The following is a 15,428-nucleotide window of genomic DNA, read 5'->3' on the forward strand; positions in this document are numbered from 1 at the left end:
TTACAATGTATTTAGGCAACGTGTCACTCTCAGAATTGATGGTTATAACATCAAAATATCAACCAACTAAAACAGCAACAACAAAAAGAACAACAACAAAAACAATAACAAAAACCTATTGAAGATGCCCCACTCACAGTGGTTGAATGAGAATGTCCATCACAGGCTCATGTCTTGGTCCCCAATTGGTAGAACTCTTCAGGAAGGTTTAGAAGCTGTACTCTTGATAAAGTAAGACATCAGGGCCCATTTTTCAGGGTTTACAGTCTTTCCTCAGTCCTAGTACTTGGCTTTCTGCTCCAGCCACCTTGCCTCCTGCTTGCTGCCATGCCTTGCTGGCATGATGCACTCTGATCCTTCTAGAATCATAAGCCATTGTAAACTCTTTCTTTTGTAAGTCACTATTGGCAGTGGTGTTTTATCACAACAACAGAAAAATAACTCATTCAATCCTCCTGCTGATGCACATGTCCTGCATATCCTGCCAAGCTTCAATTCTTCACATAATATTCAATAAGCACACTCATCTCCTTAGTATGAAAAATCTCATTTTGTTCTTAATAAATTGTAAAATTATTTGTATAACAAACTCTGTTAAAGTGAATTTTTGTATGACTTATCAGTAAAAATTTAAGTATATATGTCTATATAAATGGAGGTCATATAATAATTTCTCTATCATAAAGGGTTTACCAGACAATAGCTTAAGAAGTCTTTCTAAAATCCCACATATGATCAGTGGTCTAAGAGGCTTCCCTCACTACAGGGATGTTTATTTGGCTGCTCTTACACTGCTCTAAACTTTCAGTTCCTGGGGATGTCTGCTATTTATGAAAGGTCCTTCTCATTATGCCTCATCATTTCATCTCTCTGTAACCACTTCTTCAGTTACTTCTAAATGAACGTGTTTAAGTTTTTCCTGCAGTAGAAAATATGTTCCTTTCAGTTGGTAGCTTGGCAATTTTCATCCTGAAGGCAAGAAAAGCAACACTTTAAGAAATTTACCAGTCCCTGATTGTGCTTTTCAATTCACAGATCAGTTTGCAGTTAGATTTAATGATGTTTTCCCCTTATGTTTCCTGTGATTCTGAACTCTGTGATTTCTAGAAAGTATTGTTCTGTTGGTTAGCATTTGCGTTTATAGGGTTCCCTTCCAGAACATGAAATTATCATTTTAACTTCATCTTTTGACTTTCTGCTGCAAAATGTGAGCTTTATTGAATTATTCTCCAGGATAGGGTGAAAGGGGGTGGGGAATGAGCTATGTAGTAGGACACTCTCATAGCAGAATCTATGCTATAATCATCCTATTATTTGAAAGATTCATGCAGTGACATTATTGAGGATAAGAGAAGGCATCACACTGCACAATTTAACCTGTGAAATGTACAGTGACACATATCAGTATATATATCACTATCTATCTATCTATCTATCTATCTATCTATCTATCTATCTATCTATCTGCATACACATATACAATGTGGGGTGGTGGGCTGTGAGAGGCAATGGGGTACCCAGTTGGGTTTGTTTCTAACCCTGGAGACCCTGAAAGGATGGTAGGAGTTGGCAGTACTCCTGGGCCTCCTGGTTCCTCTCACTTAGCTTCAACCCTCCACAATCCCTCCCACAGAGAGGTCTATGGCTATCAGTCACCATAGGAACAGTGCCCTCCCACATGTAGATGAGGTATCTCCAAGCTCTCAGACCAAGCCAATAGGAGTTACCTGCTGTTAGACCCTGACCCACCCTAAAACTGTGTATAAAAACACTATTTTGGAGATGTAGAGGTGTGCAAGAATTATCCAGTTGTCTGAGAGTTTCTGTTGCAAGAGCTGTAACACTTGGGAAGAGATCTGCTCTCCCAAAATGCCTTCAGGACACACCCCTTTTTGCTAGCTAACTGGCTTCTCACCCAGAACGACAGGTGCAGCACCTGGGAGTCACTGGGTGGCAACAGCAGAGACATGGGGGACGGGAGACAGTGGAGGCGATTCTTTCTCCCTGCTCGCACTTGATCCCCTTGGCCCGAACCCCTGCACCCATCCAGGCCAGAGATCTTTGTGGGAAGCCCTCCAGAACAGGGACCCACACATATACACATTAACATTTAAAAAAATAAATTTTTATAAAAATTTAACATTTAACATTTTCAAAGTAGCTTAAATTTAAGCACAAAAGCACACAACTGTATAATATACCAAAGAAGAAAATACATATAACCTTGGGTTTGGTATAATTCTTCGGATATAATATCAAAGAACTGGTAAGGAAATTTGACTACATAAAAACAATTATTTTTTTCTGGAAGAAAAATTCAAGAAAGAGAAAGAAAGAAAGAAAGAAAGAAAGAAAGAAAGAAAGAAAGAAAGAAAGAAAGAAAGAAATTTGAGAATTTCTCTTTCTAACTCTGTGAAGAATTGAGTTGTGATTTTAATGGGTATTGCATTGAATCTGTAGATTGCTTTTTGCAAGATGGTCATTTTTAGTGGGATTGCTTCAAGTTTCTCTCCATTTAGTTTGATGTTGGCTACTGGCTTGCTGTATATTGCTTTTACTATGTTTAGGTATGGGCCTTGAATTCCTGATCTTTCCACGACTTTTATCATGAAGGGATGTTGAATTTTGTAAAATGCTTTCTCAGCATCTAGTGAGATGATCATGTGTTTTTTTTTTTTTTTCTTTGAGTTAGTTTATATAGTGGATTACATTGATAGATTTCTGAATATTGAACCATCCCTGCATTCCTGGGATAAAGCCTACTTGATCATGATGGATGATTGTTTTGATGTGTTCTTGGATTCGGTTTGTGAGAATTTGAGTATTTTTGCATTGATATACATAAGAGAGGTTGGTCTGTAGTTCTCTTTCTTTGTTGGATCTTTGTGAGGTTTAGGTATGCATGTGATTATAGCTTCATAGAATGAATTGGATAGTGTTCCTTCTGTTTTTATTCTGTGGAATAGTTTGAAGAGAATTGGTATTAGGTTTTACTTGAAGGTCTGAGAGAATTCTGCACTAAAACCATCTGGTCCGGACTGTTTTGTGTGGGGAGTCTATTAATGAGTGCTTCTATTTCTTTAGGGGTTATGGGACTGTTTAGATGGTTTATCTGCTCCTGATTTAATTTTGGTACCTGGTATCTGTTTAGAAAATTGTCCATTTCATCCAGATTTTCCAGTTTTGCTGAGTATAGGCCTTTGTAGTAGGATCTGATGATTTTTTTTTTTTTAATTTCCTTAGTTTCTGTTGTTACATCTCCCTTTTCATTTCTGATTTGTTAATTTGGATACTGTTTCTGTGCCCTTTGCTTAGTCTGGCTAATATTTATCTATCTTGTTGATTTTCTCAAAGAACCAGCTCCTGGTTTTGTTGATATTTTATATAGTTCTTTTTGTTTGTACTTGGTTGATTTCAGCCCCGAGTTTGATTATTTCCTGCTGTCTACTCCTCTTGGGTGTATTTGCTTCTTTTTGTTCTAAAGCTTTCAGGTATGCTGTCAAGTTGTTAGTGTATGCTCTCTCCAGTTTCTCTTTCTAGGCACATAGAGCTATGAGTTTTCATCTTTGTACTGCTTTCATGGAGTCCCACAAGTTTTGGTATGATGTGTCTTAATTTTCATTAAATTCTAAAAAGTCTTTAATTTCTTTCTTTATTTCTTCCTTGACCACATTATCATTGAGTAGAGCGTTGTTCAGTTTCCATGTGTATGTGGGCTTTTCATTGTTTTTGTCATTATTAAAGACCAGCCTTAGCCCATGGTGATCTGATAGGTGCAAGGGATTATTTCAATGTTTTTGTATCTGTTGAGGCCTGTTTTGTGACCAATTATGTGGTCTATTTTGGAGAAGGTACCATGAGGTGCTAAGAAAAAGGTATATTCTTTTGTTATAGGAGGAAATGTTCTATAGATATCAGTTAAATCCAGTTGGTTTATAACTTCTGTTAGTTTCATTGTGTTTCTGTTTAGTTTCTGTTTCCATGATCTGTCCATTGCTGAGAGTGGGGTGTTGAAATCTCCCACTATTATTGTGTGAAGTGCAATGTATGCTTTGAGCTTTAGTAAAGTTTCTTTTATATATGTGAGTGCCCTTGCATTTGAGGCATAGATGTTCAGAATTGAGAGTTCATCTTGGCAGATTTTTCCTTTAATGAATATGAAGTGTCCTTCCTTATCTTTATTGATTACTTCTGGTTGCAAGTCAATTTTATTTGGTATTAGAATTGCTACTCCAGCTTGTTTCTTGGGACCATTTGCTTGGAAGTTTGTTTTCCATTCTTTTACTCTGAGGTAGTATCTGTCTTTTTCACTGAGATGCTTTATCTGTATGCAGAAAAATTCTGGGTCTTGTTTAAGTGTCCAGTCCGAAAGGCTATGTCTTTTTATTTGAGAATTGAGTCCATTGATGTTAAGAGACATTAAGGAAACTGATTGTTTCTTCCTGTTATTTTTGTTATTAGAGGTAGAATTATGTTTGTGTAACTATCTTCTTTTGGGGTTGTTGGAAGATAACTTTCTTGCTTTTTCTAGGTTGTTAATTTCTCTCCTTGTGTTGGAGTTTTCCATCAATTATCCTTTGAAGTGCTAGATTTGTGGGAAGATATTGTGTAAATTTGGCTTTTCATGGAATATCTTGGTTTCTCCATCAATAGGGATTGAGAGTTTTGCTGGTATAGTAGTCTGGGCTGGCATTTGTGTTCTCTTAGGGTCTGTATGATATCTTTTGGCTTTTATAGTCTTTGGTGAGAAGGCTGGTGTACTCACTGCTTTTTCCCTTTTTCCCTTACTGCTTTTAGTATTTTTTCTTTGTTTTGTACATTTGATGTTTTGATTATTATGTGACAGAAGGTATTTCTTTTCTGGTCTAGTCTATTTGGAGTTCTGTAGGCTTCTTGTATATTCATGGACATCTCTTTCTTTAGGTTAGTAAAGTTTTCCTCTATAATTTTGTTGAAGATATTTGCTGGTCCTTTAAGTAGGGAATCTTCACCCTCATCTATCACTATTATCCTCAGGTTTGGCCTTCTCATTGTATCCTAGATTTTCTGGATGTTTTGAGTTAGGAGCTGTTTGCATTTTGGATTTTCTTTGACAGTTGTGTCAGTGTGTTCCATGGTATCTTCTGTACACGAGATTCTCTCTTCTATTCTGTTGGTGATGCTTGCGCCTATGACACCTGATCTTTCCTAGGTTTTCTATCTCCAGGGTAGTCTCCCTTTGAGATTTCCTTATTGTTTCAACTTCCATTTTTAGATCCTGGATGTTTTGTTTAATTCCTTCACCTGTTTGGTTGTATTTTCTTGCATTTCTTTAAGGGATTTTTGTGTTTCCTCTTTAAAGGCTTCTACCTGTTTACCTGTATTCTTCTGTACTTCTTTAAGGGAGTTATTTATGTCCTTCTTATAGTCCTCTGTAATCATCATGAGAAGTGATTTTAATTCTGAATTTTGTTTTTTCAGTGTGACAGGGTGTCCAGGGCTTGCTATGGTGGGAGAACTGGGTTGTGATGATGCTAGGTAACTTTGGTTTCTGTTGCTTATGTTCTTGTGCTTGCCTTTTACCATCTGGATAACTCTAGTGCTAGCTTCCCTCACTGTCTCTGACTGGAGCCTGTCTTTCCAGCTATCTTGTTTGTGTCAGAGCTCCTCAGGGTCCAGATGTCTCTGTGATCCTGTGATCCTGAGCTCCAGCTACTCTGAGTGTAGTGGCTCCTCTAGGATGTCTCAGGATATGGTGTCTTCACAGGAGTAGACCAGCTAGGTATCTGTCACAGCCATAAGGACCAAGTGAGGAATTGAATTGTTTTTATTGTTAAGACATATATATATATATATATATATATATATATATATATATATATATTATGAAGTTTGTGACATAAATTCTCAGATATATATTTTCAAATTACTTTTCAATTATCAGCATTTTTTCCATTTTCTTACAAGTGTCTTCCACAGAAAAATACATATTTAAACTTATAAAATCCACAATACCACCATTTTACTGCACAAATCAAACTTTTTTGTTGCCATATTTAAGAAATCTTTTCCAATAAAATATCACAGATTCTTTTCTTGTGTGCTTATTTCTGTGAGTGGTACAGATTTAGATTTTATAGTAATCCCATGTTCCATTTTTAGAGCATGGCAAAGCTACCTCTCGGCTACTCAATTTCCTGCACTACCATTTTTCAAATTTAAACTTGTTCTAGTTTGCTCCCCCCCCCCCCCCCCGTGGTAAATACCATGACCAAAAACAAACTGGAAAGGAAAGGGCTTATTCTTCTTACCTCTAGGTCACAATCTACTATTGAGGAATAATAAACTGGGAATTCAAGCAATAGTAGTAGCTGGAACCATGAAGGAAAGCAGCTCACTGGCTAAGGATGGTACTGCCTAGTGGGCATTGAGCCACCTACAACAAATAGTAATTAGAAGAAAGATTCCACAGACAGGCTGAGAAGCAAGTCTGATAGAGACAATTATTCTGTTGAGATTCCTCTTCTTAGGGGCAGCAAGTTGATAAACAAGATTAACTATTACTTGTCTCTGGAGTGTCAACTTGACACAGAAGCTTATAACTTGTTAAAGTATAACCTTACCTTCCTCCATTATTTCCTGAAAATATCACAATATAAAGTATTGCTGGATAGTATTTAGGAATATCACTTCATCTTAGCCTAGGCAGCATTGTAAGATATTTTGAAAATATTTTTATGTAAATTGGTGAGAACCTTTCATTAGATGTTTTCTTTCTTTCTTTCTTTCTTTCTTTCTTTCTCTCTCTCTCTCTCTCTCTCTCTCTCTCTCTCTCTCTTTCTTTCTTTCTTTCTTCCTTTCTTCTTTTCTTTCTTTCTTTCTTTCTTTCTTTCTCTCTTTTTTCTTTTCATTGTCTTTTATTTTTCTTCTAGAAAAAAGTAACCTAAGTTATAATGTAGTCAAAGTTTCTTACCAGTACTTTGGTATTATATGAAGAGAATTATATCAAATTTAAGATTATACGTATTTTCTCCTTTGGTATATTATACAGTTGAATGGTTTTTGTGCTTAAATTTAAGCTTCTGTGATATTTAGAGGTAATTTTTGTGAAATTTATAAGATCTATGTCAGTTATTAACTCTCTTTTGTTTTTCGTAGACATCAAGTTATTTCCATAACCTTTTGTTGATGAAGCTGTCTTGCCTTCATGGTAATGCTTATGTTTCTTTGTCAGAACCTGCATCTGGGCTTTCTATTCTAGTCAACTGATATATCTGTCTATACTTGTGCTCAAATCATGATTTCTGGGTTATAATATGTTTTGATGTTTACTATTATATACTCAGTGCGATATATGTCTTTAGAGAAAAATATTCATCCTAGTGCTTCTTTAGATTATGTTTTTTTCTAATTAACTCAAAGCTTTAATGAAAATCCAATAGATACAAGCAATATTAAGAAATTGGAAGCATATTCTTAAATTAATGGGAAAATATAAAGGTAAGTTTTAAGCATGTTAGAAGGATTAATTAAAACATTATGTCCCTAGCAGGCAAACACCTAAGGCTGGCATCAGGAGCAGCAGTGGTAATCTTGAGGGTCAAAGCAGAAGGAACACAGCCAGCAAATATTAACTTAAGTAAACCATATTCAGTAAAGATTTGGATTGTAAATTTAAAGCTTAGATTATGTTTTTCATCAGTTCAAAAAGAACTATTTGGGGAAAAAAATTGGATATGTCCAGAAGTATTTTTGTCCACCATATTTATGATGTGAATTTGGTATTCCCAGAAAAGTTCCTGCCTTTTATCCTAATCTTCTGAAGATGTGCTTGATCTAAGATTTTAGGCAAAATATGCCAGTAATATGTCTGCCAGTTTTTCTTCTGAAACTGTTTCCTAAAATTGAAGATATCAGTGTGGTGGTTTGAATAAGCATGGCTCAGGTATGATCATAGATTTAAATGGTTGGTAATTAGGGACTTGAAATACTTAAAAGGGATTAGGAGTTGTGGTCCTTTTGGAGTATGACCTTGTTGGAGGAAGTGTGCTACATGGGTTGGGCTTTGGGATTTCAAATGCTCAAGCTAGAACCAGTCTCTCTCTCTTCCTGCTGCCTGCCAATTCAATGGAGAAGTCTCAGCTACCTCCCTAGCAACATATCTGTCTACATGCCATGATGCTTTATATCATGGCAACAATGGACTAAACCTCTGAATGTAAGTAAGCAAGCCCAGTGAATGTTTTCTTTAATAAAAGTTGTGGCAATAACATCTCTTCATAGCAATAGAACACTGATTAAGACACTCGGTAGTATACACCTTATAATGAGAATGCTCAGGAAATTGTCTGCCACCAAATTACTTTCCTGTCTCAATATGTATTGGTTACCTGAATAAAGTCTTTATGTTTCTTTTACTTCAGAATAAATATTAATTTTGAGATACTATAGTGTTTTCTTTATTTGATTAAAATAATAACCATTTGTTATTATCTTAACATCTGCTTTTGCTTGCTGACTTCATTTTTTTTTTTTTTTTTTGTCAAAAAGAGGACATACTGTCTTCATTTACTCTAATTCAATCTTCCAGCTTTGTTGATCTTGATTTTTATGTAAGGAATCACCAGAGCTTTTATGGTAAACTTTAAAAAGAGATAATTCTGGAACGGATATGAATGAATGTGCCTGAGGATTCAAGTAACCATGAGTCAGAAGTACTGTTCTGGGAGTACATGAACTTCGAGTATTTAAAGAACATAACACAGTAATGAATCCTTGTGTTTCCATAATATGTTGGTCAGGCATCATTTTGTTAGACTATTGCTATAGCAGAGTAGAGAATATCATTCCTTAGGATTTAGATGTTGTTACATTATTAGGTTGCATGAGACTTGAAGTTCATCAAAATTAGCAATGTAATTCAAGAGTTTTATCTAGACCTCACGAAATATTTATGTTAAACATGGAAGCTGCTGGTAAATTTCTGCTGCAGGGGACCAAGAATGGTTCAGTTTGACTTTTGTTATTGATTTACATCTTTCTATTTTTTCACAATCATGAATATATATTCAGTTAATGCTCAACGGTCCATGTGCTCTTATGTATGTGCCTTTCTGTTAGAACTTTAATGCACAGCATCATACTAAATTGTATAGGGGTCTTTGCCTCACAGTAAGTAGTTTGCCAATTGATTTCTAGAAAGTAATTTTATGATATTTTTGCATAAGATTATACTAAGTTTATAGATCAAAGTGGAAAGTGCTGTTGCTGAGACAAACTGACTTCTTCCTGGCCATGAACATGGACCATCTCCCTATATCTTTAGTATATTTGTAGTTTATTTCAGCAAACTTTTTTTTTGCACTTCTTGAAAGTATTTTATCAGACAATATTGGGTTCATACAAAAGTATTTAACAGTGTGAAGATATATGTCGGGTTGTATTTGACTTTTTCATAGGTCTTAGCTAGGGTTTTTATTTCTGTGATGAAACACCATGTCCAAAGCAACTTGGGGAGCAAAAGGTTCATTTAGCTTACACTTTCATATAATAGTCATCACTAAAGTAAGTCAGGACAAGTACTCAAACAGGGTAGGAACCAGGAAGCAGAAGCTGATGTGGAGGCCATGGAGGTGTGTCACTTACTGGCTTGCTCCTCATGGTTTTCTCAGTCTCTATTCATATAGACCCTAGGACCACCAGACCTGGGATGGAGCCAACTGCAATCGGCTGGACCTTCCAGTACTAATCACTCATTAAGAAAATGCCTTACAGGCTTGTCTGTAGTTTAATCTTATGGAGTCACTTTCTTAACTGAGGATCTCTCCTCTCAGTTGACTTTAGCTTGTGTTAAATTGACATAAAACTATCCATCACATCATAGTACTCTTTACATCCTTTAAATTCAGTAACAGTTGCTTATTACTTGCTAGAATTTCATTTACCAATTGAGTTTTATTCCTATATGATAATCCCGAATATATCCCTTTGTCCATAATATATATGGACAAAGGCAAGTTTCTTTTATTTTTTCTATATTCCCTCCTTTTTTGGTGTATCACTAAGACATGTTTGTGTATTATAATAGATGCTGTACGTATGTTGTATGTGCTGAGAATTTTGTATGATATCTGAATGCATTTTTGAAGTATATTTTGCTTGCTCAAGTTTCTTGGAAATTGTTGATTTATTTAGCTATTGGTTCTTAGTGTAGAAGTTGTTTTGTGCATTGTAATGTAAAATTGGACCAAAACTTAGTGCTATCTGAACTTCCCCAACTGCTTGATTTTCTTTGGATTAGAATTTCCACTCAGAGGATTGTGAAGAGCCCAGTCAAGCCTCTGTCACATGCCCTCATCACTGTGCATGATTTCTCAGCTTTAGCACTGTAATCATTTTAACTGAATAATTGAGTGTTGTGTGATCTTTGCCATGCATTGTGAAATGTCTGATAGCATCATTTGCCCATGTCTAGTCATTATATTTCCAAATATAGCTCAAGGGGAAAAACTGATTCCCACTGACAGCCTCTACTCTAATGTTTTAACCCAACCCTCCTTTATCCTTGGTAGTTTTCTTTCATACCCTTTTTGGCGTATATTCACATATAAGTTGAGCAGACTTCTGAAGGTATCTGTAGTGCCACTGTATGCACCCATTTCTTCATTTTCTTGTCCCATGGATTCTAGTTCAACTGTTTTTCCTGCATGGGTCCCTGCTCTTTATCCCCAATTTACAGAATAGGCAAATGTCTGTTCTGGGTTCATCTCTCCTGTAATACATCCTGAAAACTTGCAGTAGGTAGAAATATGGATAAAAGTAGGGCTTCACTCATTTATTTTTGTCTTTATGCGCCACTCTCACTTGTCTGATAGCTAATGAGTCAAAAATTTCTATTTGTTTCAGATTAAAATAATAAATCTAGTTTCTGTTACTTAATATCATCAAGAAATAGTCTATGCTATTTCTTGCTATGAATATAGTCATATAAACATTATGATGTTACACTTGTGTAAAGTGAAATGAGAGAGTAGTGAGTTGAGGGGAAAAGGGAAATCGATTCATTTTACATTGTTGTTCTGGTATCACCAAAAACCCTTGGTTTTTCATTTTCTTCTTTGTTGGCTCTCCTTACTTAGTGAGGAGAACACATGGTACTGTAGCATTTGTTTTGATCATGTGAACATCTAACTTATTAAAATATTTATTCAATGAATAGAGACCTACACACTTAACTTATCTTGAAATAAAATCCAAGAATTTACCTATTCTAACCTATTTCCTAAAAGAGCTATGGTTAGCAATAAGATAATGGAAAATTAGGAATTAGCAGAATTTAAGCAAATCTTTGAAACTGACACACACTCTCTCTTTTCATATCAATAAATACATGTATGTTTTGCTTTCTTTGGAACATATAAGCCTTCTAGTGTCGTCTAAGACATTATTTAATCACTTATTTTTTGTGTTTTTCTATTCAAACTCTGCTCTACGCTGACTGAGTTGGTATCTCTATATAGTCTTTTGGCTTTTGACAAGCTCCGAGAGCTTCTCTTCTATTCAAACCTTAGATCAAGATTTTCTAAGAAGGAACTACTTTTGATGGAACAAACTAATCTGTCTGCATTTCTAAATAGCAGTTTAGCATCTTTTACTGCGCAACTCAGTGTTTCTGTTTTAGCAGTGATTCTTGGCTGTTTACTATGCCCCAGTCATCATTTCATGTAAGTGAAGTAAATGTTCAGCAAATTTTGTTATGTTACTACATGATACTAATGCTTTGGAGGCACAGGGAGATGTTTGCAGCTTTGGAGACATCTCATCTAAATGGTTTTATTCTTACTCTAGTAAATAAAAACTCGTGGGGAGCCTAATTAAGTGAAGAACGCTTATAGAATGATGCACAGTGTTTTATCTTTGTGAAAAAATGCAGAATGGCTTTCAAAAAATTCTTCAATCTAATCTAATTTTTTTTTCTCTTGGAATTGAAAGAGCAGTTTTCAGAATGGACTAAGCCATGTTAGAAATAGCAAAAATATGAAACTGTCTTTTATAGGAACAAGCTAAGTACACATTGCACCTACATGCAATCTGTTGCCCCAGCACAGCATTTTACAGAGAACAGGATGCACAGCTGTGTATTCATAACACAATACAGTTTCATCTTCCTACACGGCACCTGGGAGCTTGCAAAGTGTCGAGCTGGCATACCCAGGTGATTCTTCTTCTTCTTCTTCTTCTTCTTCTTCTTCTTCTTCTTCTTCTTCTTCTTCTTCTTCTTCTTCTTCTTCTTCTTCTTCTTCTCTCTCTCTCTCTCTCTCTCTCTCTCTCTCTCTCTCTCTCTCTCTCTCTCTCTCTCTGTCTCTCCTTTTTGCTTTAGACATGTTCCAAGTAGCTATGTTTTTATTGGAACTAAAGATCAAGTACCAATAAAACCACTGGCAGTCACTGAAATTCTGCCCTCCTGGATCTACTTGCTCTGTTCTTTTGCTTTTTATTAGTTCTGCAAGTTGTAATTTGCACAATGTGTTGTGATCCTGAATACTCTCCTTCTCTCAGCACTACACAGATTCAACCTACCTTCACTTCACATCCAACTTTGCATTTTTGTCTTTGTTTGTTATTATTGTTGTCTTTCTTTTGCACAATGACAATTTGTGCTGTATAAATATATTTGGTTGTGTGGTGCCAGGAGCCAAACCCAGGAAATTGCCTGCTGTTCTGGAAAGCCTAGTTAGTACAAGGTTAAGAAATGACATTCACGGGTCTCAGGTCCCAGGAACTTAAAGAACCTCTGGTATTTTTCTGGGAGCTGAATACAACAGTGGGATGTCTTAGACAATAAGGATTCAATAGTTGGATAGCCCTAAGCAATGACCCTTGCCTGAACTTCCCGTTTTGCTGTGTCTTTATAACCTGCCACCTAAAATTAAAGTTAGAGAGCTTGATCAGAGCCCTAGACTTGCTCTTCTCCTTTGTGTCTCTTGTCCCTTCATTCTTTTACCCCATCCCCTAGGGTCTTGTCAAATCCCTGCGGGCTGGGGCAGTGTGGCCTTCCACTGAAGAATGACTCACTTATCAAGGGCTAAACTTCTAGAAAACACTGAACTTTCTCTCCATGCAGCTAAGCATTTCTAATTACCCCGGAAGGGGGGACATATCATATAAAACTTCTCTTCCTTTGCTGGTATTTAAGCTGATAGAGGTTTGTACAGGTCCTATGCATGGTGTCACATTTAATGTGAGATCAGATATTAAGCTGTCCTGGTGTGTCTACAAGACACTCTCTCCTGATAGACATCTACCACCTCTGGAAATTACAGTCTTTGAGCTCCTTCTTCAGCATCACTTCCTAGCCTTTCAGACGAGGGTTGCAGTATATACATATATATTCCAGTTATGGCTGAGAAATCTGCAGTATTTCATTCTCTGCACATTGATAAGTTAAGCTTCTCTGTGTTGAGTATCATCTACTACAAATAGAACTACTTTGATGACACTTTGGAAATCATTTTCCTATAAGCATAATGATAGGTCATTATTGGTTAGTTTAATAGTGCTTATTTAGCAGAATAATTATCATTCCAAGAACCTTTGGCTAGAAAGATGACAGATCCTAGGAGAGAAACTGATACCATTTTAACTTGAACTTTCTAATATTTCATGTTTTGTTTATTCAAGACATGAAATCTTATCTTTGGCTCTCCTAGAACTCACTATGTACAACAGGCTGGTTTCAAACTAAAGATATCTACCTGCCTCTGCCTCCTAAATGCTGAGATTAAAGATACACACCAATATATTCTTTTAGCAATTATTATTTCAGTCAAAATTATAAAGAAAAAATTTCAAATGAATATTTTATGCCTGTTATGAATATACCCATTTTGATAGTCCTTTATTAAATTTAAATTGGAAAGTTTGATTATATATAAAAGAAACATTTTTGTTGTTGCTCTGTTTTTCTTTGTTGTTTATTTATTTGAAGTGCAGGGGTTATTAAACCCAGCTGTCTTCAAACTCATTGTAAAGCTGAACATATCCTTGAACTTGTGATCCTCCTACCTCTAACAATCAACCACTAGGGCTCCTGGTGTGTGGCACCACATCTGGCTGGAACAAAAAGCTCTTGTTTAATATCTTCAGACATTTTGACCTTTATCTTTCTAATATCACTATATTATCATATTTATTTACCAGCCCAAATTACAATGACCTCAAATAGATGTTATTGATATCTTTTTAAAGTTCTTCTAATTTCTTTCAACAGCTTCATCCTCTCTCAGACAACATTGTTTTGGTTTTCCTTATGGCATTGTTTAAGGATTCATCCATATAAATATATCATATATTATATGTTATACATTATACATTATGTTTCTTATTACATGTTACACATTGCATATTATATATTATTTATTATATTACATATTTTACATTATATATTAAATATTATATATTGATTACATATTATATATTTTATTATATATAATATGTATTAATTAATTGGGGTGTATGTGTGTTTGACATATGTTCAGGTGGCCTTAAAGGCTAGAAGAGGGTGTCAGACCCTAGAGTGGGATTTACCACAGTTTTGAACAATTGGATATGAGTGCTGAGAACTAAACTCAGATCATCGGAGGAACCAGCAAGTTATCCTAACAGCTGAGTCATCCAGCTCCCTAGTCCGAGTTTTACCTTTGAGCTGGTATAAAAGGAGTTGACAATGTTTAAGGGGAATTCATATGTTTATTTTTTCACATTACTCATAGTAGAAAGTAAAAACTATAAGAAGAAATTTCAGAATATCGATGCTCATTCTAGTAAAGGCCCAAATCAACCGTATGGGCTTCCATATAATTTTAATTGAGCTCATCATCATTTAGGCATGCTGGTGAGATTCTTGAATCAAAGTCAACCTAGAGACTATCTGATCGTGTACTAACATGGAAATCTAGCTCTCCTTCAGATTGATAAGAGATGGTGTAATTGTTTGTTTGATGTCTCAGTGAGGTCTGGTGCCTTAGATGGTTTTCACATATACAACGTGCTGTGTATGCAGATACTTTAAACATCTCATGTGACAGATTCATTTTCTATACTATCTTTTGTACTAATTTACAAACTTCCAAAGACAGATGGCACTAAAGATCATTGGGAAATATGAATTCTTGATTTTGTAGTTTAGGTATTAAACAAACCTGGAGTCTACATTCTTAATTAAGATGGTTGAAATTAACCCCAAACTTCAAAGTCATGATTCTCCTACCTCTGCTTTTCTAGTTCCTAGATGATAGGTATACATCTTTAGACCTTGTTCCAAAGCTCTTGTAGATTAGACTAAAGTTAGACACAAACATACACACAGTTACAGACATACCATGACCACCAACATAGCACACTACACTGAGTTGAAGTATTTTAAGATAGGTTCATACATAGAAAGTGAT

Source organism: Arvicanthis niloticus, chromosome 4, assembly GCF_011762505.2.
Source record: "Arvicanthis niloticus isolate mArvNil1 chromosome 4, mArvNil1.pat.X, whole genome shotgun sequence".
Taxonomy (NCBI): Eukaryota; Metazoa; Chordata; class Mammalia; order Rodentia; family Muridae; genus Arvicanthis; species Arvicanthis niloticus.